General features: G+C 51.4%; 1 long non-coding RNA gene across 10 annotated transcripts; it reads right to left on the reverse strand.

Moving 5' to 3' along the window:
- Nucleotides 1–293: 293 nt before the first annotated feature.
- Nucleotides 294–23,373, reverse strand: LOC112651657 (uncharacterized). Of its 10 annotated transcripts, XR_007410171.1 has the most exons (11): nucleotides 23,246–23,365; nucleotides 22,346–22,452; nucleotides 20,258–20,388; nucleotides 15,408–15,539; nucleotides 12,852–14,121; nucleotides 10,397–10,678; nucleotides 10,055–10,254; nucleotides 8,343–8,540; nucleotides 7,806–8,264; nucleotides 7,363–7,617; nucleotides 294–6,670 (listed from the first exon to the last, which is right to left on the reverse strand). It is a non-coding gene; the product is annotated as an uncharacterized LOC112651657 (long non-coding RNA). The 10 variants fall into 10 exon arrangements; XR_007410175.1 differs by lacking the exon at nucleotides 12,852–14,121; XR_007410173.1 differs by lacking the exons at nucleotides 12,852–14,121; nucleotides 15,408–15,539.
- Nucleotides 23,374–23,399: the final 26 nt, after the last annotated feature.

Genomic DNA, 23,399 nt, shown 5'->3' on the forward strand with positions numbered 1-23,399 from the left:
AGGGGCAGGAGGGGGCAGTGAGTTGCTGCAGGCTGTGCAGCAGGTAACTGCTCACACCTTCTAGACCACCTCTCCCGGCTGCTCAGCCCCGTAGGGCTGGGTCTACGCAGGCAGAGCGAGGGCCTTGGCCAAGTCCTCAGCAGCTTCGGAACAAGTGTCTCCGACTCCATGCCCACGCGGCTGCTCCCCGGCCCCCCACCCAAGCTGAACGCTGAAGCTTCAGTCACGGAGTGTGGACCAACCTGACCCCGGCTTCCTGGCTTTTAAGCTTTGCATGAGCTGTTACCCACGGAGGACACTCTAAGGCCCTGGGGCTGCACCCAGGCCCTGCCCACATCTTCAGCTCTATCCTCCCTTCCACCTGGAGCCACCCCCGCCCCCCACGGGACCAGACACCTGCTTCTCCAAACACAGCGTGCAGAGCCGGGCCTCTGTGTGGTGGCTCAGGGACGTCCCTCGGCCTGGAAAGCCTTGCCCCCATCCCATCTGACCACCCTTGTGCATCTTTCACAGCCCAGCTCACATACAGGTTTCCAGAAATCCCTCTAAGTCTGGGCCCACACCCCTTGCCGGGCACCCCTATCAAGCTCCCTAGCTCAGTGATGAGCCACAGTACGTTGGGATTGGCTCCTGATGGGACTCACTTCCCTGGATGCGGAGACCGAATCCTCTCCGTCTTTGCAAGCCCCACCCGGCATCCACTCCTGGCCACAGTCTCAAGAAGGGAAGTCAGTGGCTCCGAGGGCGGCCCACCTGTGTTAGCACCATGGCTCTACCGCTCAGTACCCGTGTGACCCCGAACACATTTCTTAGCCCCTCAGAGGCTCACCTGGAAAACAGGGGTAGTAATGCCCAGTGTAGACGGCTGCATGAGAAGTAGAACACCATTTGTAAACACCTGTGGCAGGAAGCCAGGCATGTGTTCCATAAATGGGGGTTGAATGTGCATCTTTGACCACCATGCCTTGGGGGTCTTAGTTTGGTAAGAGGACACTCACCCCTCACACAGAACTTTCCATCCACTCCCAGTCTTTGGGATCAACCTCCTGAGAAGTATAAGATGGACAGAGAAACCAGAGGCCCGGAGAGGTAAGTGCTCCACCCCAGGTCACACAGGAAGTAACTGATGGAGCTCAGATTGATTCTCCAGATCAGGGGCAGGTCAGGGGCGGGGTGTGTGTGTGTGTGTGTGTGTCCAGGCTGCTACTTCCCAGCATCCCTAGCTCACTCAGGAATGATCTTCGGTGAGGAAGTAGTGATGTGCTTGGGGGAACAAGGGAAAACACACCCTCTAATCTCCTCTGTGGCCCATGTCCAGTGGCCAAGAGGACAAACAGAGGTCATGTCCTCCTCTGGTTAGGCTTCTGGTTAGACCTCCTCAACCCGACTAGGGGTTGCCCGAGCTTTGGACCTCAATTGGAGAGGCTCATGGAAACCTGCCTCGAGTGGACAAGACCTACGTCCTGTGTTCCCCCTACATACACGGTGCTCTTCCTGCGCACCACCCGCTGTACTTATGGTTCTGCCTCTGCCACATGAGCAGCTGAGTGGCCTCGGGATCCTGGCCTAGGAGGGAGTCCTTTCTGAGCCTCAATTTCCCCTTCTGTAAAAAACAGGGTGTTTCTTCTGACAACGAAAAAACACCTAAAATTGTTATGATTGCGATTATCACCACTAATCACCATCATCATGGCCATTGTCAACATCGTAACAAGTACATTCAGAGGATGGATATCAAACCCCCCAGGAGCTTGATTTCTCTGTTGGAAATAACATCACCCATGTCCTGTATTTTTTTCAAAGAATGTTTGTGATAAAATACGTATAACACAACATTTACCGTCGTAACCATTTTTAGGTATGTGGTTCATTGGCATTAAGTGCATCCACATTGGTCTGCAACCATCACAACCATCCATCTCCAGAACTTTCTCATCTTCCCAGACTGAAATGTGTCCCCATCTTACACTAACTGTCCATTCCCTCCTCCCCAAGCCCCTGGAAACCATCATTTCCCCTCTGTCTTCATGAATTTGACCTTTTGGGGAACTTCCCATAAGTGGAATCAAACAGTATTTGTCCTTTTGTCAATTTTACTTGGGCTGGCATCCTCAAGATTCCCCCATGTTGTAGCACGTGTCAGAATTTCCCTGTTTTTTAAGACTAAGTAATCTCCCAGTGCCTGTATGTACCATATTTTGTTGACCTGTTCATCAAAACAGATGAATTTTTTTTCTGTTTTCTAAACAATGTCTCTATGAACATGGGCGTGCAAATGGCTGTTCAAGTCTCCACCTCCACTTATTTGGGGCATGTACTTGGGAGTGGACTTAGAGGATCGGCTGCTTTGAGGAGTCACCATACCATTTTGCACAGTGGCTGTGCTATTTCACGTTCCCCAGAGCGGTCCACAAGGATGCTGACGTCTCCACAGCCTTACTAGCGCTTGCATTTTCTGGTTTTGGTCTTTGAGTTGCTGCCGTTGCTCTAGCCGTCTTAATGGGTGGTTAGTGATGATGACGAGGGATATTGAGCATCTTTGTATGAACTTGCTGTCCCCATGTCTAGTTTCTCTGGGGAAACATCTGTCACGTTCTTGGCACGTTTTTTAAATGGGTTTGGTTTTGTGGTTGTTGTTGAGTTGTAACTCATGCTATGTTTTATTATATATTTTTTTTATTTTAACAAAAGATTTATTTATTTGAGAGAGAGAGAAAAAACAGGGTGGGGGGCAGAGGGGGAGGGAGAAGCAGATTCCCCACTGAGCAGGGAGCTGTATGTGGGGTTCTATCCCAGGACCCCGGGATCATGACCTGAGCCTAAGGCAGACGCTTAATCGACTGAGTCACCCAGGTGGCCCTCTCATGCTCTATTTTAACATAAAGTGAACTGCTCAACCATCTTTCCACTAGTAAAAGAAATTATGTGGGTATATGTATCAGTGGCTGGAATGCAAGCATTGAGGAAGCATTTCTTCTGTTTAATCTTTGCCAACACTGTGTGAAGTAAGTGGTACGACCCTTCTGTACGAGGACACTGAGGTTCGGAGAGCTTAGGCAACTTGCCCAAGATCACTCAGCCGGTACAGGATCCGCAGAGCAGGGTTTGGGACTTCTCTCCACACTCACCATTGTCTGTCTCCAAAGCCATGTAGCTCTGTCTCCCATGCTCTCCCCCCGACCCCCAGAAGCCGAGGCTCCTAAAACAGAGCACAGCCATGGGGAAGATCGATCCATTACTGTTATCTGTACTGAAGAGACACCCCCAGGTGAATGATGTAACCAGAAGGCTCAGAGCAAGGCCCACCATTAATCTCACGGTTACAAACAATATAGGAAGATTATGCTGGCCTCCAGCCCAGTTAAGTGGACATTTGGATTTTTTCCAAAACAAATGTGGATACTGTAAATACAGGTCAGCTGGTTTGCAGGAAGTCAGCATCCAGATGAAGCGGCATCTAGAGAGATTTTTTCCAAAAGTCCTACTGCAAAGAGCCTGGGGGCTGGATCATTTGGAGCATGTCTCCAGTTGTGAAATGATGTTTTTCATTCATTCAAAACTTCCTTGCTGAGGGGCTTCTGGGTGTTCAGCTGTATGCTGGGCATGGGCTCACGTGGGAGATGCTAGACGTAGAGAGAGGCAGTGAATTATGATTCTGGCAACCATCATCTGTTCTCCAGAACAGTCTTCCTTCAGACAGGAAACTGATGCCCAGAGAGAGAGGGTGGGATACTTGCCTGTGGTCACCCAGTACGTTTGCAAGTGGTAAAGTTGAGAAGATATCCCAAGTCTTTCTTGAGTCGTTTGACCTTCCTAAATACCAATATTTTTGGTGTGGACGCTATTGCATTTTCTAGGTCACTTCCTATCCTCAGAGTGGGTAGGACAATCCTCTGGCAGAACTGATGTCATATTTTCGGTTTCAAAACAATAAAGTAAGTGTAGATAAGGTTTCTATCTCTCTCCTTTGGGAACCCGAGGTTTAAGACTTATTCCCAGGAAAAGTTGGAGACCATGAGAAGGAAGAAAAGTGAGTGCTCATGGAACTGTTTGATTAAATGGCTCACGAATGGGACAGACAGTGAGTTCTTTTAATCTACTCCTACCCAGGATGTATGAGCAGGAATTGTCCTTCTTTATTAACACAAAACCCTGATGGGCTGAGGCTTTACTCCAGACCCTTTATAGGGGCCTTATTAAGTAGTCCTGGTGCAGCTCCCCCGGGGTGGGTTAGGATTTTGGCCTAGGGATGCTCTTCTCCCAACAAAGCTCTGCCCAGCTTTGGGCACAATTGGATGGATTCCACGTCTACTGGCTGGTTTCCCTTAGAAGAGTTGAGATAGGATCCATTCCCCTAAACATCAAGGGAGGACAACAGGGCAATAAGCACAGAAGGCACAAGAAGCATTAACTCATCCCAGGGGCTCTGTCCTGCCATTGCTGGCTCACCCTCAAGGTTCTGGCCACATCTCATGCCGGAAGAGCTGGCTGCCAGCAGCCCCAAGGGCTCCTTGACTGGGCTTTGAGCCTTCTCTTGGTGGGGGTGCCGCTTTGTCGCTCTGTGCAGATGGCTAGTTTCTTGTTCCCGTAGCATAGAACCCAAATCTTAATCAAGTCTATATCAAGTATGAATGCTTAAGATGTTTTCGTAGGAGGACAGAGGAAGAAAGGAAAGATGGAAAGAAGGAAGGAGTGAAGGATAGATCAAGAATTTTCCTTTCCTCCAAAATCCTTGATATGCATCTGTTCTAACTGCATTTGTTGGGAGCGACAGATGTTTTTGTCAGTAGAGCTTGACAGAGAGAGAGAGAGAGAGAGAGAGAGAGAGAGAGAAATCAGTGGTCATTTCATGTTTGCCAAGTGAATGAATGAATAGCATGGAGATTTGGGATTTGCTTACTGAAAGGGAGACTCCCTTGTGGAACCGTGTTGGTCACTGTTGCTAAGATCGACAGGGCTACGCAGACTAAGGCTTTGGTTTTAGGTCACAGGGAAACATAAACGAGCCCACGATGAAACGTTCACATCAGGAGGCCAGTTTGGACCAAATGTGGCAAAGTTACGCTCAGCGCCCAGTCTGTTCAGTGTGACTTCTGGGTCCCGGCCTGCCCAGGATCTTCTCTCCCAGTCACACTCTTAAATTGCCAGGGAAAAGGCTCTTTCCACGACTCCACTCTTAATGTTCAAACCGGGAGCATGAAGGGTCTCAAACCAGCCAGTGGCAGGGATGCAGGGATGAACAAAGAGAGGGGCAAAAAGAGTGTTTATCTAGGTGCCAACGGATTAACCCAGGCACAAGAAAGAATTAAAAAGAAAAAAGCTTTCTGAATTCAAAATTGTTCTTTCAATTGAAATCCTGTGAGGCCCTCCCTCCTGTAAGGGATAGATCCAGGGCTCCTGCAGCTTCCCTGCAAGAAATCGAGAGCTTCCTCTGACTTCTTTCCGCCCCCCAGGCCCTGATTCAGAAGAGGGAAGCTGGAGAAGCGGCCTGCAAACAGCAGAGGAGGCTAGTAGCCCTGCAGGGTGAGACCCGACATCGCGCCGCATTAACCCCACGAACCCAGGCCAGGCGGCCAGGCTGGAGCCATTAATGCCTAATGATGTCGCATTGTCTTCCAATAACAAACCATCTCACCAGTTGGTTTTATAGGGGACCAGCTGTTGTTAATTGGGGGAGATGAGCATGAAATGGCCGCTTTCACACCTGACCAAGAGAGCGGCGGCATCAAGGGGCAAATAGAAACGGCCCGCTGCAGGCGGGGGGCTCCTCGGCGCCGCCTTGGCAGAGGACAGGCACGGAGATGACAGCACGGGCACGGAGACGACAGCACGGGCACAGCACTTGCAACAGGAACGGCAGGTTTGCTTAGCATCCTGCCCCTGCCCCCCAGCAGGCACTTGCCAGCCGGTGCCCCCTCCTCTGGCCTTGGCCGGCATCTCCGGCCAAGTGAGGGGCAAACCCAGGCCAGGGCCCCGTGTCGCAGAGCCGGAGCCTCTCCTGGCCCCTGGCACGTTCCAGCTCTGCAGAGAGCTCTGTGGGCTTCTGCTCCCTGGCCGCAGGTGACCCAACTGGGCCCCAGGCCACCAGCAGTGAGCGACTCCGGGCCCTGGCTCGCACGCAGGGGTGGTTCCCTTGCCTTTTCTCCTCTGGCATTCCATCAGAGAGACACAGACAGACGGTGTCACTTAGCAGGGGGTATGAAGCCAAACGTGCAGGGGCAGTGCTGTGATACAGAGGGGTTGGGGCCCCCTTGGCCCAGGAGCAAGGCGGCATGAGCAGGAAGCCAATGCACAGGTGCACAGGGAGCACCGCATCCCTACATCCCTACCACGTGCACTTTCACCTCCTCGTGTCTGTGGGGTTCCCGAGGCCCTCACCTGGAGGCACGTTCTATCATCCCCATTTCACGGACAGGGAAGCTGAGTCTCCATGACGCCGAAGCACCCAGTGATGTTATGGAATGGCGGAGATTTGCACCAAATCTGTGCTCCTTTGACGACACCGCGCTCTCGCTGTTGGCATTTGGGGGCCACCACATACCCCTCCGCTGGCTGGCAGAGGCGGAAAGCTCTACCTCCGGGAGCTCAGTCAGGCTGCCTGAACTCCTGCAGATGGAGGGAAGCACAGGCCCCTCTCTCTGCTTACATTTGCCTTTATTTTTCAGTGTTGCTGCAAAAGATGGGAAAGCAGAGCATTAAAACATGTACTGTAAATAAACCAAATTAAAGTAAAATTGACTCATTTAGCAACCAGCCTCCGATCTTGCATTAGAGGCAATTGAAGAGATTTCACAGATTTTAGTAACCAGATAAGATTATTATATAAACAGACTTCTGCATTGAATGATGAGCCATATCTTGAGGAGAATATTTGAAATCAATAGTAATACAGACTGAGAATTAAGTAATGTGGTTAAGCACCTTTGAATGATGCCATTTTTAAGAGCTGATTAGAAATAAATATGCCAATTGCAGCAGAGCCGATCGCTGGAATAAAGTGATGATTAATCAATTTGGGCCCCAGACCCACGGAGGCCATCTTGGTGTCACGAGCTTGGTGCTCTGGTTGGCCCGGCAGAGGCTGCAGGGGGCTGGGGCCTGACGGCAGCCCCAGAGAAGGGACAAGAGAAGAGATCGGAGTCCTTAGGCAGAAACACAGCCCTGCCCACCGAGGGGCTGGCCATGGCAGGGTGGGGAGGATTAGCCATAAGCTGCTTAAACTGCTCACGCAGGGCGAGCCGGAGCACAAGAAGGAAATTACAGCTGGGGACACTGACAACCCCGGGATTGCGTTCAGAATGGCCAATTACCATTCAACTGGGAAATGATTGGTCTTTTGGCCGCCCTGTAATCATCTCTCACCTGGACAATTGCACCGGCTTCCCGACGGGTCCCCACGTGAGGCGGCGGATGCATTCCACACACGGTCACCATAGTGATCTTTCCAAAGCACTGCTCAGATCCTGTCACTCACCTTGGAGTCACCGTCGCCGCTGCCTTCCTTTTGACTTAGGACCAGGTCCAGGGATCTCCGCCTAGCGTTCGAGGCCCTTGGTGACCAGCTGTCCCTACTCATCTCGTTTCTTCCTACTCCTGGTTCCTGCCTCAGGATGGCTCCTAAAGGAAGCTTTTACTGATGCAAGATGTACCCTGTTCTTTGTAGTGGTGTCTCCTCCTTCTGCGGGGCCCTCCCGCCTCCTCTATCTGCTTAAACCCACCCTCTCCCACCCAATGCGAAGTCTGTCTTGACTGTTCCCTCCTCCGACCCAAACAGGCTAGCAGCTGTCTCTCTGTCATCGCCCTACCTGAACACACCTTTTCCTGTTTCACATCAATGTCATTCACAATTTCTTTTGTATCCGGGAATATTTATTAGCCCCTTCGCCGTGCTGGGCACCGTGGTTGTCCCTGAAGATACAGTGGGGGAACACGGAAGTGGTCCCTGGCCTTCTGGAGCTCAGTTTCACACCAAGCATCTAATGTTCTCCGCAGCTGTCCCTGCTCGGTAGGCAAGACACACTTCTTGAATTCAACCGGCGGAAGGCAGGTGCTCAATGGTGATTGGACGAATGAATGAGAGATGGAACAGAGGAGTGAGTGACAAAGACGGATCAGGGAGAGGAGGTTGCAATGAAGCAGATTGTTGCTTGGCAGAAAGAACAGGGTTCTGAGAGCTGCCCAGTGCTGCCCTAGCTGCCTTCTGCAGGGCTGAGCTCCCAGGAACTAGAGGCATCCATGCGGAGGGAGACCATCTGTCAAGGAGGCTCCAGAAAAGAAGAATTGGCAGTGAGATAGAAGCCACAGCACTGTGGGCTGTAGGCCCAGCCCCGCCACTGACTCACCTTGTGACCTCAGGTAGAGCACATCCTCTTTGAGCCTCAGTTTCTCCATCTGTAAAGCGGAGACTTTGGACTGCAAGTGGTCAGTCATGAGCCCTTGGCTAACGTGAAGCAAGCAGAGGATACTTCTTGAACGTTGTTGAAATCCAGACAATATCTTCTGTAGTGGACTGTGAATTAGCGTTAGGGTGAGGCTATATCCTATGCTCGGGGCAGAGAAAAATATGACAAGTGTGGGACCGTGGGAAAAAAATTAAGTGCAAGATTTTGTAACAAAAGCATGATAAGTGTGAGAGACCCTCTGTGGGCTAGTGTAGGCTGGAAGGCTTCCTGGAGGAAATGAGGGAATTGCGATCCATAGGAGAGGAGATCTGAATCGCCAAGGCCATGTCCTAGGGGCCCCTTGTGGATGCGTTTTTACTCCACGTCTTCCTCCCTCACCAGAAACATGGCTGGGTAGGGGGCCTATTCAGACTCTTGCTCGAAGGAGGGAGATGTGGATTTTTCTTTGCTGTGTTTTATCCTTGTTTCCTGCCTTCAGCTGTCCTGCATCCCCAGGAGGCCCCTGGCTGAGACCCTGCCACAGGCAGGCTGATGTGGAGGGTGCACCCTGGCGCTGGCCCCTGTGGTTCTGCAGACTGCTCAGGATGCAAGTGCTCTGAATTAGGGAAGCTCTCTAGAGGGGAGCTGCTGTACCTGGGTTGGCCAGGAATAGGACGAGAACCCATTCCCCAGGTCATCAGCCAGGATCTGGGTTGGGGGGACCACCTAGGGATCCATCAACCAGGGATCCACCAGCTTGATGGATCCCAGGGATCCGGGGGGGGACCTTGGGGCTAGGGCCTGGGAACGGCTGCTTTGCTTGAGCTGCTCATCCGGATGAGGCCATCTGTGTGCGGCCCGCTCCTTACCCTTGTGCCTGACCATCCGTCTCCAGCATTCACAGCTCTGTGAGCTCAGGGCTCTGCTGGGGCTCTGGGTCATGGGCCCCACACAGGCACCCTCCTGGTCAGCTGCTGAGCTCTCGCTGTGGTCGGAGGAGGAGGTGAGCTGTGGTGGTATAAGGTGCTCTGCTTCTCCCCATAACTCACCTTCCCCTCTGCTTCCTTCCTTTTCAAGACAACCCCTGAGGCCACCAGAAAGACTCCCATAGATCACTCCAAGGATATAACTGATGGGGATCCTGGGGCTGAGAGAAGGCAGGAGACCTGTCCGATCCCAGGCCGAGGTAGCCGAAGAGCAGAGACTAGAGTCTCTAGATGCCCATCCTGTTTGCTACCAACCACAGCGGGGGTGTCCTGGCCTCGGTGTTCATCCATGGGACCTTTCTCCTCACTACCTGGGCAAGGACTCAGGGGCAGGGTTTGCACTCCTCCCAGTGCCCAGGGAGTCCCACGGAAGCCAGGACTTTCTCCCTCCTTCCTCTTCCTCTGCCTCTGCCCTGTGTCCTGGACCCTCTGAGGTTCTGCCGTCAGGCCTGGCTCAGCTCTCCCTGCAGCTCACGTTCAGGATTACGATCCCTGCACCTCTTGACTAGTGGTCAAATGCTGTCTTGTCACCAAGTTATAAACATGGTTACATGCTTCTTTCTGATTCTTTCTCTCTGGGTTGAGCCAAACAAGAAATATAGCCACACCCCCTGTTCCAGTTAAACATATGTGCTTTCTTCACTGCTTCTGGCCACCACGCCTTGGCATGACCCCAGTCTCACCCACCTTGCTGGAGTCTGTGTGGACAGCACAGGGGAAAGCTTGCCCTCTGCTAAAATTGCAGGGTAGCTGCTTCTGAAGCAGGGAGAGCATCTGCCGCACCGGGGGCCCAGCAGTAGAATTGCGGACAGACTCCTGCACGCTGGGGATAGGAGACAGGCAGTTCCTCTTCTTGCAAACTAATAGATTGAATGTAGCTGCAGCATCTGAGGGTCACCACCAAAACACACCCAGTTACTCTCTCTTCTCCAGGAATCATACTTATTCAAGCTCAAGCCAAGGGGTCTGTTATCATAACAAATAATTTTTAGAACAATAGGCCTAGAAAGCTCTATTTATTGTACTGACCATGGGTGCCTATCTGATGGGATCCCTGCTCCATGACATCTTGAGCTTGGGATCTCTGGCCCAAGAAGGTGTGACCTGGGCTCTTTCCCCACCGACCACATTTCGAAGTTCAATTTGGACGACGTGGCTTGGCTCTGCCATACTGTAGCTTGAAGAGCGGGATTGGAAATTTCTTGCTGAACAATTAGGCCTGGGAGAGGTTCTTGGTGTCTTCTTTCCACTGGTGTTGGTTACAGACCTGCCTGGGAAGGCGAAAGCCTCTCTTCTGTTTTCTCTGCTCACCTGGGAGAACACAGTATGGTGTTTCTCAAAGCTTGGGAATCTTTGTCCCCAGGGGATTTAAAAAAAAAATTCTTATGTTTTGGAGCATGATGGTGGATTTTCCAGCTCTGAACTTTTGAGTTTGAAGGGAGAGGACTATGAGGAGATTTCACCTGCTGATCCAAGGGAAGACATATATGGAGCCTGGAAGGCTGAAGAGTGGAAGAGCAGAGACCTTGGCTTTGGGGGAGCCTCAATCAGGAAGGGCAGCCAGGGATCTGTCTCCCCAGTGGCACCTGTGTCCAGGGTCATTGGCACGCTCCTTGCCACCAACTCTGGGCCATGCACACAGTCCTTTTGAGGTCAAGGAAGAGTCGGTGTTTCATATCTGGATGGTCACAGATGGGACAGGGATGGTAGCTGTGGGATGGGGCCGATGGAGCGGGTACTGAACCACCCCAGAAGAAGCCAGAGACCAAGCGGGGGGCCCTGGGAGCCTCACTCTGGCCTCTGGTCCCCCTGCCAATGCTACGTACAGCTGGGTGGGCTGCCTGGGAGGTAGATATTCTACTTAGGGCTTTAAGTTTGGGCTCCTTTCTTTCAATTATTATTATCACATTTATTTATTTATTTATTTATTTATTTATTTATTTATTTATTTGAGACACAGAGAGAGAGGCAGAGACACAGGCAGAAGGAGAAGCAGGCTCCATGCAGGGGGCCCGATGTGGGACTCGATGCCAGGTCTCCAGGATCACGCCCTAAGCCAAAGGCAGGTGCTCAACCACTGAACCACCCAGGTGGCCTATTATTATTATTATTATTATCATTATTATTAATCCAATAAACTATTACTAACAGTTGACTTTGCTTCAGGTCCTGTGCTTGGTATCCAGAGGAGGAAAGATGAATCAGACACTGGCCTACATATAGGCCCCAAAAGAACCAAGGCCTTAGTGAGGAGCAGTCCAGAAGCAAAAGCATGAGAGAGAGAGATAGAGAGAGAGAGAGAGAGAGAGAGAGCAGCGGGACCCCGTGGGAACCCAAACGGGAACTCCTCTGGGTGGAAGAGGCAGGAATGGGTTTCAGACCACTGTCCCCCAGGAGCCGGGGGTCTCTCGGCAAACCAGGGAAGTAAGTAGCTCAGCACACACACACACACACACACACACACACACACACACACACACACACGTTCCCAGCACTTGGTCCCACGGGAGGACCTTCCTGCCTGGTGCCCAGGCCGAGTCTCACAATAACGGCGGGTTCTGACCTTACTCCTCCAACACCCTCATCTTCCCCAGCTGTATAAACATTTGGGCGAAGTGACTGGGCAGATGCAATTATGCTGGGAATGTAGTCACGGCCGCACAGGGACACGTGTGTGTGTGCGAGTGACGCCTCAGCTCCTAAGAGCGCGGCCCAGCCCGGGGCTCCGGGGAGCACCCCGACTCCTGTGGGCCCATTGCTCAGTCCCTACACCTCGGCACAGGCAGACACGATCACCCCAAGGGATCCTCCGAGGCACCTGGAGCCGTGCAATCGTGTCCCAAAGCACACCTGCTGCCGGTGTGGGTGTGCAAGGGTAGAGGGCAGGCCCGGCCTGACCCAGTGGGGGGCCGGGGGGCTCCTGATGGGGGTTCAAAGCTCCAGCAGCCTGCATGCCCATGCAGGAGCCCGGGTAGGGGGCTGCTGCTGGTCTCTGGCCACTGGAAAGTGCGAGTTAGGACTGACGTGCGGGGAAGCCAGTGGGCTTCGAGCACAGCTGTTAGGCCCTTTTGCATATGTGACTCAACTGCGTGTGAGATGTTCATTATTGCCCGTTTGCAGAAGAAGAAACGGAGGCTCACAGAGCACTGTGGCTCTTGGGGCTGCCAGCCTGGAGGGCCCAGAGCAAGAAATCGACCTTGGGCTTCCCTCCGCTGGTGCTCACCTCCGGACGGTCATTACAGGGTGCTCAGAGGGACAGGGTGAGGCAGGCAGGCTGGCAGGTGTAGCCCCAAGGGGACGCTCATCCTCGCGGTCGTGCACACGGAGGGGCAACCCCCAGGGTGGGGGCCTCCTAAAATGCGGTGCCTGTCATGGGTTCCACACTGGTGACGCTTCACGACCTCTCCAGACTCTTCCCCAGGGACGCAGAGAGGGATTGGGAATGTGACCATGATACCGAGAACACAAGACAAGGCGTCTGTACCTTTGCTCCACCGGGTGAATCCAGCCGGAGCCCCCAGAGAGGTCCACCGTCCATCCCTTTGTCAGGCCCTGGATCAGTCCAACCCTCCTGCTGCGTAAGCAAAGAACAAGTGGATGTGGCTCCACCTCTTTGGCTTCATTAGCGTATTGTTCTCCCTGCTGTGGACCTTCCCATGCCAGCGCTGTCCTTGGGGAGGCCGCACCTGTTGGCACAGGAGGTGCCAGGCTCCCTGCCCCACCATCTCCTCACCTCCTGGGTGAAGCAAGGCCTTCCCCTCCAGCTCCTCTCTAGGTTTCTAGGCCAGATCCTTGAAACCAGCCCCAGTCAGCGAGGAGAAATAATGGCCCCTGTGGTGTTCCTGGAGGTGGCATGAACTCCTGTCTTGAGTTGCTAAAGATGTCCCAACTGTGATGGTGGCCGGTGATGGTAAAGCCCATGGCACACCAGGTGTGCACCAGGTGCAGTCCGTGAAATGCTCCCGCTTGGCAAGAGAGGCCAGGTGAAAGGCCTGGTCCTTCTGTGGAACGAGCCCCGTGCGTTGCTCGAATGACATTTTTGGTTCTTCACGATTCCAGGGAACAGCTGTGGCATCCCGGTGAAGGAAAAAAGCAAGTCGCAGAATAGCACACAAACCAGAATGTGATAGTGTTCAATGCACCCGCGATAATGCTCTCTTCTTTTTCTGGGTGTTTATTTACATGTGTAAATACAGAAGGAAAGTTCTAGAAGAATAACTAGACTCAGTGACCCCTTATGGAGGAGGGGGTAGTCATTGGGTGGGAGGCGTGGGGACCAAATGGAATTCGAGTCTCATCTATATAACATTTTGATTTTCTATAAGGCACAAGTATCCTCATACCCTTGATGCAATTAAAATTAATTTGTAAATGACAGAAAATGGCAAAAATTGAAATAGGCACCGGGACATACAGGGGACTTCAAGTCTGAGGGCGAAGCCGCTGTCTGTTGGTTTGTTGCCCCCAAAACGCTGGGAAGTTCGCTGTAGCTTTGGTAGTAGTTTCTCTAAAGGGCCCAGGTCCCCCAGCACGAGGAATAGAGGCTTTTTCCCTAAGTATGTATTTGTTTCCTCCTGACAAAGTAACATATATCCACTGCAGACAATTTGCAAACTATAGAAAAGTATAGAAAGGAGAAGGAAAATCCCTTGTAATCCGCACACAGAGTTATAATCATGGTTAACGTTTCCACACAGGGTCGAAGGTGGATTTAGACACGCCTGGCGTCACACCCTGCCACTTTAGTTCTCCAGCTGTGAAAGGGGAAGATAAGACCCACGTCACCGGGTGAGGACCGAACTAACCGCGAGAGCTCTGTGGCACGTTCCGCGGAGCCCTCAGTAAATACCAGGGCTCACTTCGTGGCAGTTGGCAGGATCTGCCTATATTTTTTTTCCACCCAACTGGGATCATACAATATATACAGTGTGATACATTTCCTTTTTCTTTGACCGCATAAACGTGCGATTTTAACATGGGCCGTCCCGAGTCCTTGGGTGGGGTGGGGGGACCCGTGCATCGCCCTGCGCAGACCTGTGGGGCGTGGGGCTGGCAGTGAAAAAGCGAGCTCATTGTCCGGCCATGCCCTTGCTCTAAAGCTTCCCACGGCTCCCTGCTGCCCTCCGTGTAAATCTGATCCCTCACGTGGTGTCTGGCGCCTTCGGGGTCTGGCCCTGCTTTTTCCTGTCTGTTTAGCCAGCTCCACTCCGCATCGGTGAGTCACCCCGACACCTCCAGCATCCACCCCACATCTAGAGAATCCGCCTTTACTCCTGGCGCTCGTCCGAACGTCGTCTCTCCATCGAGGCCCCCTGACCTCACCGTTCGGGTCACCGTGACCCCAGCAGTCTCTTGCTTCCCGGAGCACGGGTGTGGATCAGACTAGTCGGTCTACCTCATTAACTGTTCTGGGCTCATCTGTCCCCAACTAGGTTGCTTGCCCCTCGGGGCTGGGGTCTCCTGCTCTGCCAACGTTCTTGAATTCTAAAAGTTACTAGCATGGTGCTGAGCACGTGGGCGACACCCACGTACGTGCTGGCAGGTGTTTCTGCACCAGCTAATGAGTGAGCAGGTGTTTTTTGTGTGTTTGTTGGTTTTCCTAACCCCAGGAACATCTCCTGGCTGGGTCAGCTGTCAACGGATAAACACAGAGACCTTGATCCACGGTGTGCCTGTCCGTCATTTTTGTCTCTCCAGGCCCGAGCCCCCTTTCTTTCTGAAGCATTTTCCCATTCTCTCCCCGTGTATTTATAAGGAGGGTCCACCCTGGTTTAGAGCCAGGACTCCACTCCCGGCCCCAGGGATGGATTCAGGATGGATACAGAACCTACGCCATCCAATGAAATATAATCCTGGAACTTTTGCTGGAAAAAAAAAAGTGGGGGTTGGAGAAATGAAGACCTTCTTCTGCTAGTCTTTTGTTTTTAGGAGGTAGGGGACTCTGGAGCTGCCAAGAGCCACCCCCACATGGAGGAATCCGGCCTGCCGGCAGAGCCGTTACTGAGGACAACAGTCAAGGCATGGAGGGAGATTGACTTACTGGTATCAGATGGTGGTATTAAAAGCCTGGGTCCAGCCACACCTGCAACCAAGCCCTGTCCCTGTACTTTCGGCTTATAGAAGTCAGAATGCTTTTTCTCCTTAAACCACTTTGGCTCAGGTTTTCTGGCACCTACGACACAAAGATTTGAAGCTCAAACCCTCAGTCTCTTGTTCCAAAACATCTCTTATCTGAGCTCCTTTTTAATAGAAACTGAGCACACAGAAGCTATAAGGCACCCTGGAACCCAGGTACATCCTCCTGTTCTTATCTGCGCTGCATGACCACAATCTGGAGATGATGAACCCGAGTCCTAGAGAAGCTGGGCAATTCTTACAAGACTGCACAGGGCGCTGTGGACAGAGCTGGGCCCCCGTGCATCCCAGGACAGAGCTGTGCTCCTCTCTCGAGCCTCTTGAAAGGATGCTGTGTGCACAGCTGTGCTCCATCAGGGCTGCAGAGCTCAGGAAAGCACAGTGGTTATTCGTGCCACAAGGGCTTCCTTGGGTAGCCATGGGGAAGCGGAAGCAGTGCAAACAGCCTGCCTCCTATGTGCTCCAAGAAGCTCAAGGGAGCCATGATTTTATTGCTTATTTGACTGCTTCAAAATAGCAGACGATCTCCTCCTGAGTGCCAGAAACATTGAGCCTGGCCCGTAGGCTCTCAGTGCAAGGAGCACCCAACAGCACCTGCTCCAGCTCCACAGGCCCACCTGTTCAACAGGTAGCCCTAAAGCATCATGGTCACATACCACTGTGAACACCTTTCCCAGTGGGGAGTGGTAACCTCAGGAGCACAAATCACCACCCCAACATTTCCTAACTTCCAAGGGGGCCACCCGTGGAACTCATTCCTGCTAAGCTTGGATACAGTCTCAGTCTCTTTCTCAAGGAGGCTCTAAGGAGCCATTACCAATGTTTTTTTTAAAGATTTATTTATTTATTTATTTATTTATTTATTTATTTATTTATTTATTTGAGAGAGAGAGAAAATGTGCACAGGTGCCAGAGAGAGAGTGGGGGAGGGGCTGAGGGCGAGGGAGAGAGAGAGAATCCCCAGCAGACTCCTCATTGAGCACACAGTCCGACCCCAGGGCTCCTTCCCACAACCCCGAGATCATGACCTGAGCTGAAATCAAGAGTCACATGTTCAATCAACTGAGCCCCCCAGGCGCCCCCAGCCACTATCAACGTTCTAAGAGTCTGAAGCAAGGCCCAACACTGGGCTGTTGGAAAGGATTTCTGATGGGGACCCCTGTGCCACGCAGTGCAGTCACTCAACACATAGAGATTCTGATAGGAACTTGGCAGAGGTAAACCAGCAGGCATTTGGTCAGAGAAAATGATCAGCCAAAGGTCATGCAGAATTAGTGGCAGATATGGGTCTCCTGAACCAGGGACAATGTACTCCCCACTTCTCTGCAGGGTCTCAGAGGTTACCTGTGGCCCACAGCTGAACGGATCCTCCCTCTGGGGCCAGTGCTTACGTAGCTACTGACATCAGCGAAACTATGGGAGAGAACACCATGTTTGGAGGCAGCCGCATTCACTTAGTATAAAGGACAGAATTGCTGCGATGATGCTACGGTGCCAACTGCCCTGGAAGTCAAGGGCTTAGGGCAGTAAGGATTCATTCTCATGCTTATGGGTCTGCAGATGAGCTGAGGCTCGGCTGGTCCCGACTGAATCCGGCCGGACGGGCCTACTTCGGGGTGTGGGTTGATTAAGCTCAGCTCCAGGCTGAAGTTGATCTCCAAAAGGCCCCACACATGTTCAAACCAGAGCTCGGGCTGAAGGGGTGACAACTACCTTCTTTGGAAAGCTCTTCTCATAGCGAATCACCGAAGCACAAGAAAGTGGAGACGTGATGCCTTTTGAAGCCTTGGTTTAGAACTAGCTTATTATAACCTCCACAGAGGTTCCACTGGCCAAAGAAAGTCACCTGAACATCAGCGGGTCAGAGAAAACTACCCTGTCTCTCGGAGAAGAACTGCCACAGCATCCCTTGGTAAAGGCCATGGACGTATAATTCTAATGCAGGGAGGCTATAAAGTCTTGAGCAAATGATCCAACGGTCCCTGTGAAGTTTCAATTTCCCCCAATTCTCCCCCAGTCAATACACTGCCACTGTTCCCGTATCTTCTCCTCCATCCCTCTTTGTCAGAAATGCAGAAATGGCTTCCTGGTGAATTAATGGTTCTCAGTGAAACTCCTGCAAGGGGTACTTAGCTCTCCTTCTAGAACAGAACGAGTCAAAGGGCACCACCCTGCTTTCAGTTTCTCCTAGCTCCAGCCCATTCTGGTAAAAGATTCAGATGGATCCTTTATAGGCCTAGATTTTTGTCAGTCTGTACCCAACATGGAAGCTTTGGATGGCTTCCATCATTTACGGCATTGAGCTCTAACACCTTAGGCTGACATTTCAGCCACAAAACGTTGTACTACTGAACCCAGCTATTACTGTCCTGGCCTAACTGGACCAAGTGCCTTTTATTCCTTGCATTGATCAATCCCTGTGACCTACCCCTAATGTGCCGTGCCCTTCTCCTTAGCCCCTTCCACTGGGTTGACCTCCATGCATTTTGTGTCAGTCACAATTCAACGAGAGAAACAAAACCCATGGCTTATGGAGTTATGGAGGTTATGTGGGTTATGAGAGGTGGCTAGACAAGTCAAGAGGCCATCAGGAAGAACAGGCCTCAATTTGCAGGCCTCAGCTGAAATCACAGTCCACAGGTAGAATTTCTTATTGTATGAAGCCTCCACTCTGTTCTTAAAGCCTTCCAACTGATTGGATCAGGCCCACCCAGACTATCTAGGAAAGTCTCCCTCAGTTAAAATCAACTGACTACGGACTTTCATCACATCTATTAAATAACTTCATGACAACACTTAGATTAACGCTTGATTGAATCCTTAGGAACCATAACCTAGCCAAGTTGACACTTAAAAGTAACCATCACAGTCCACCCCTTGTCAACTTGGCAGCAATATACATTTCCGGAAACCCTACATAATTGCCAAGAGAATAAAAAAGCTGTATTTCCACCTACAATGATGCGACTGTCTTGAATGCATCAGAAACATGTTAACCCTTCCCACATGAGAGGATGCAATGCTCTTTGGTAATATTCACTCTCCTCTTTTGATACCTGACCACTTAAATACACATGTGTGCACACACATTCATAACAAAGTAAGGAAGAAACCCAACACTTAACAATCTTCGTTCTTACAGCTAGTCATATGGTCATGACTGGTATTTATAACTAACTGTTTCCACTACCACTCCACCTTTGCTTCTCCCTAGCAAGTGCCTCAGCTGCTTGTCATCGTCCTTACCTGGTGGAATGACTCAGATCTTCATTCCTCAAGGATCTAGGTCATTAGCAGCTCTGCTTGAATTCGATGTGTGGTTTTCCATTGATATTGACCACAGAGCAAAGGATTACTGAGGGGTGCCCTATATTCACCAGACCGAGTTTTCTTTCACCTCTGGTGTATTGTGGCAACTCGATCTCCCCTTGGTAGTCAGGATGCATCACCCCCCAGTATAATAACTCCTTTGCCTGTTGATTCAGAGGCATGAGAAGCCCCAAATGGTCAGGATGGCAATCTTCATGTCTAGTTCAATGGAATCACTGATGTGGCTCCTGGCAGACGCGTTCCTCCCTTTGGAATGAAGACTTCTAATCCAACAGAGAATAAGATCACAAGGCAAGGAAGCAAAAGTCTTGCTAGAAAATCACTAGGGGAAGTAGTGACTGGCCCATTCCCTTTTCCATTCCTTTATGCCTGGACCTAAGAATCCTGGCAATGAGAAACATATTGAACACTGATTTATAGCATATCCAGCACCATGGAGGACATTGCCCTGGCCCTGCAAGGTATTGTCTGCCTTCCATTCTGCCATTCTAGCAAGTCAGCTGCTTCAGGTAAGTGAGGAACATGGCAAGACCAGTGAATTTTCTTGAGCACGGGCTCACTGCTACACTTCACTGGCTGTGGAGTGAGTTGATCAGAGGCAGATGTGTGGAATGGCACGCAGTGCAGTAGATAAGTCCAAGCATGGGAATTCCAGCAGAAATGTGTACAAGGAAGGCAAATCCATATCCAGAATAACTGACCATCATGGATTCCAATCCTACCTTGTCTTCAGCACCAGTCCAGGTTTCACCTGCTCCAGGAAGATTTTAGTAACCTCTCAGACTCATCTGACACTCGTTCATGCCACCAACACTTATTTAGCACCTTCTGTATGCCAGGTATTCTTCTAGGTACTGGAGAATGATAGCTTGTACTTTGATGGAATTCCTCACAGCTCCATGGCCATCAGTTTGCCCTCATTGCTAGCAGTTTTCTCTGCCCAGTCAGACTGTTTCAAAAGCATCATCCACATCCACAGATGTCCTTGCAAATCATCAAGGACATAAGACATCTCATGTGCTCAGATGTCTTTCCACTTGGGTGTAATCTACCTCCCTTTCTCTAAGACCACATCTTTTCTTGCCAGCATGCCAATTAAAGCCACTGTGAATGAGGGCAGGAAAAGCTGTGCGCCCCTCGAGGCTACCTATAAGCCATACCCCGCAGTCCCAGCTCTTGCAAAAGCCTTCTGAATGCCAGCCTTGGTTTCTGCCTCTCTCATCATCAAGCCTCTTTTCCTGCCTCTGAGCATCCACAATACTTTATTGATTAATATTTCTAGTAGCCATCAGCTATTGCACACCTACCATGTGCCGGACACTGCAAATTTGTCTTCTGATTGAAATCTCAGAGCTCTCAGAGATGGGGGTTCCAAACTACATTTTATATCTTATTTGCATTTGCACTTGGCCCCTAGAACTTCACCTTCAGAAGCATAGCAGGCCCAGTGGATCCTGGCTGTGCAGAGGAGGAGAAGAAACACTACAACAAGAGCTGGATGTCAACTGGATGAGTTGGGCAGGACTCTTCCTCTTTCTGGATCTTGGATTCCCAGTCTGTGAAGTGAGATACTTAGGCTAGGTGATGCCTGGGCCCCCCTCCCCATCATTATTATAGACTTTTAGGCACAGTACAAAGCCTGAAGACTTTTATATGCTCAGCAAAGCTTTGAATGATGATGAACTTTTGCATTCTACAGAGTTCTGATTTCCTCATGAACCTCCTTTTGGTATTACTCTTTGCTAGGAAGCTTATCATTGTCCACTCAATGTTGCACACCTACTTTGTGTGTGTCTGTCAAAAGTGACATAATGACCACTGTACTAGACTGCACTATTGCCCTAAGTCTTCTCCCTTGCCTGTATCCATGAACAGGACACACTTCCTCATCTCTTCCTCCTACAACTTGCTTTGGGCAATAGGATGGGGCAGGGGTGGTGGAGCCTGGGCCAAGGGCCTCAGAGGTCTTCCCTTCTTCTGCCTATATTTTTGCCCTTCTGCACCACAGTGAGATGGATAAACCCAGGCTAGCCCCCTGGTCCCAGGAAGAGGAGGGGGACCATGTGGCACAGAGCCTCTTCCAGCCAACCCAGCCTGGCTCAGCTGCTCCCAGCCAACCTTACAGACACATGTGCTACATCAGTGTTCAGTTACCTGCTGCTAAGACCTTCTGATTGCTTGTCACTTTGCATTTTATGACAGTAGCTAACTGAATGAGACTCTGAAAAGTGTTTATGAAACAGACCCTTGTATGTGGATGGGATTCAGTGGCGATCTTGGCACTACCTCCCCGCCATCACCAATCCTTCATGTAAACCTTGCCTTCTGGCTGCACTTTATACATCTCAGGGGAGGGGAGACTCTGTTTCCTGCCACAGCCCATGTCACATTTAGAAATATGGAGGTGCTAAACTTCTTTATCATGCGTCAAACCCTCGCCCCTACCTTCCACTTGGCCCTCAGGGCCGCATGGGATACATACAACCTCATTTCCTTCCCAACAGCTGTTCAGAGGCGTGAAAAGCGCTCTCACATCCTGCTCAGTCTTTGCTTCTTGGGGTTAAACATCCCCCCTGACTTCCACCATCTCTCATCCCGTTAAACGGCCCAGCCCCCTGCCTCCTGCAGCTTGGCCAGACTGAGCCAGCTCTGCCTTCCTCCGGTTCCACGTGGCCAGAGGGAGACACAATAGCCGAGGGTCCTGATCAGAGCGGGGGCCGCGGAGGGCTGTGGCTGCCCTCGCTCCCAGCACCGCCGTCGCTGCCCCTGAGAAGTGGGAGCTCTTCTGCAGCCGCAGAACCTTGACCCAGCCTGAGCTCACCCCTGGCAAGTCCATTCTCACGCTGCCGTTTTCTACCACGTCTCTGCCCTCCTGAGACCTCAGATTGCCTGGTGTCCCAAGGCATTTGTAAGAAAGAAAATCTACGCTCCTTCTGAACACCCTTGCTGCTAGTGCTCCTGGGAAGGGCAGGGGAGGGGGCATTTGCAAACCAGCAGGCAGCAGTGCCTGAGTGATTGGAGGGGTTTCTCAGGAGCCCCCAGTTCCTGAGAAGTGGGAGTGAGTGCCAGGTCAGGTCAGCCAGACACAGTCTCAAAGCCCCTCCATGTCTGACCCTGCGGAGAAGAAGCTTCTAGGTACCTGCCGGGCCTGCGGAGTTCTGCAGGGATGAACCAGGCCCCATTTCAGCTTTTCCCAGTTCAGTCCCTGACACCCACAGCCCTGCCATCAATTACTTGGTCACTTGGCCGGAGCACAGCAGCGTCGTAAACCTGTGCACACCCTGGGTGCCCGAAGGTCCCATGCTGGGAGGCACAGACCACCTGGGTCACCAGCCGAGCAGAGCCTTGTCTACAGAACCCACTGTCGGAACCCTGGATGAGCGGGAGGCCCGTGTCCTAGCAGGCTGGCAGGCTCGGGAGCCCGGGTAACTGGCTGCGCCCAAGGAGGCCCGGCTGCTTTGGAAACACGCGTGAGGTGATCTCATGCCTCTTCTGCGGTGACTGGTTCATTACCTATTGTCCAGCCGGGGTATGGAGGGCTGGCTTCCTCTGCACCCTGGCTGTGTGTGGTTGGTTAGCTGTCTCAGTATCCAGGCCTGGGAAGCATACAAAAGATCATCCTGCCCAACACAGGCTGAATTAGTTTTCTATAGCTTGTCTCTCTTTGTTAAAGATTTTATTTATTTATTAGAGAGAGAGAGAGAGAGAGAGAGAGAGAGAATGAGCAACAGAGGAACAGAGGGAGAAGCAGGGAGCCTGATGTGGGGCTAGGTGTCAGGACCCAGGCAGAGGCTTAACCTCCGAGCCACCCAGGCACCCCGTAGCCTCTCTCTTACATTCATGTGCTCAAAGGAAGCCCGTTACCTGTCCCGAACAGCTCACAATGGTTTAAGATCTGTCTCCCTGTGGCTTCCTCCCATTGATCCTAATTCTGCCTCCTGCACCATGTAAACTGAATCCTTCTTCCATAATGAGCTCATCAGTGAAGACACCAACCATGGTCCTCCTTTGCTCTTTTCTTTTTTTAAAGATTTTATTTATTTATTCATGAGAGACACAGAGAAAGAGAGACAGAGACATAGGCAGAGGGAGAAGCAGGTTCCTTGCAGGAAGCCCGATGTGGGACTCGATCCCAGAACTCCGGGATCACACCCTGAGCCAAAGGCAGATGCTCAACCGCTGAGCCTTGCTCTTTTCTGAATCCAAATGCCCCCGATCCCTACAACTGTCTATGCAGTTCTTGTGCAGTTGGGTTTCCGGGCCCTCACACCTTAGGCCCCCTTCTGTTTCAGGAGGAAAGAACTTCTCTCCAATGCACCACCAAGTCCGGTGTGGCAGGGAGATCCTTAGGGAAGGAGTTGGACAAGGTGGTTGGGCACCCAGGGTGTCTTGTAAACAACCTCTTGAACTTACCTATTTACCTGGAAAATGTGATGATCGAGATGCTGTAGGAAGGTATCAGTGTGTGTCTCCAGTGTGATTAGTGATGTGAGGGTGACTCTAGGCCCACACCTTAACCATGAGTTGATACCAGCATTCTATTACTGACGTTGACAAAGAAGGTCAA

This window comes from Canis lupus, chromosome 4 (assembly GCF_003254725.2).
Source record: "Canis lupus dingo isolate Sandy chromosome 4, ASM325472v2, whole genome shotgun sequence".
Taxonomy (NCBI): domain Eukaryota; kingdom Metazoa; phylum Chordata; class Mammalia; order Carnivora; family Canidae; genus Canis; species Canis lupus.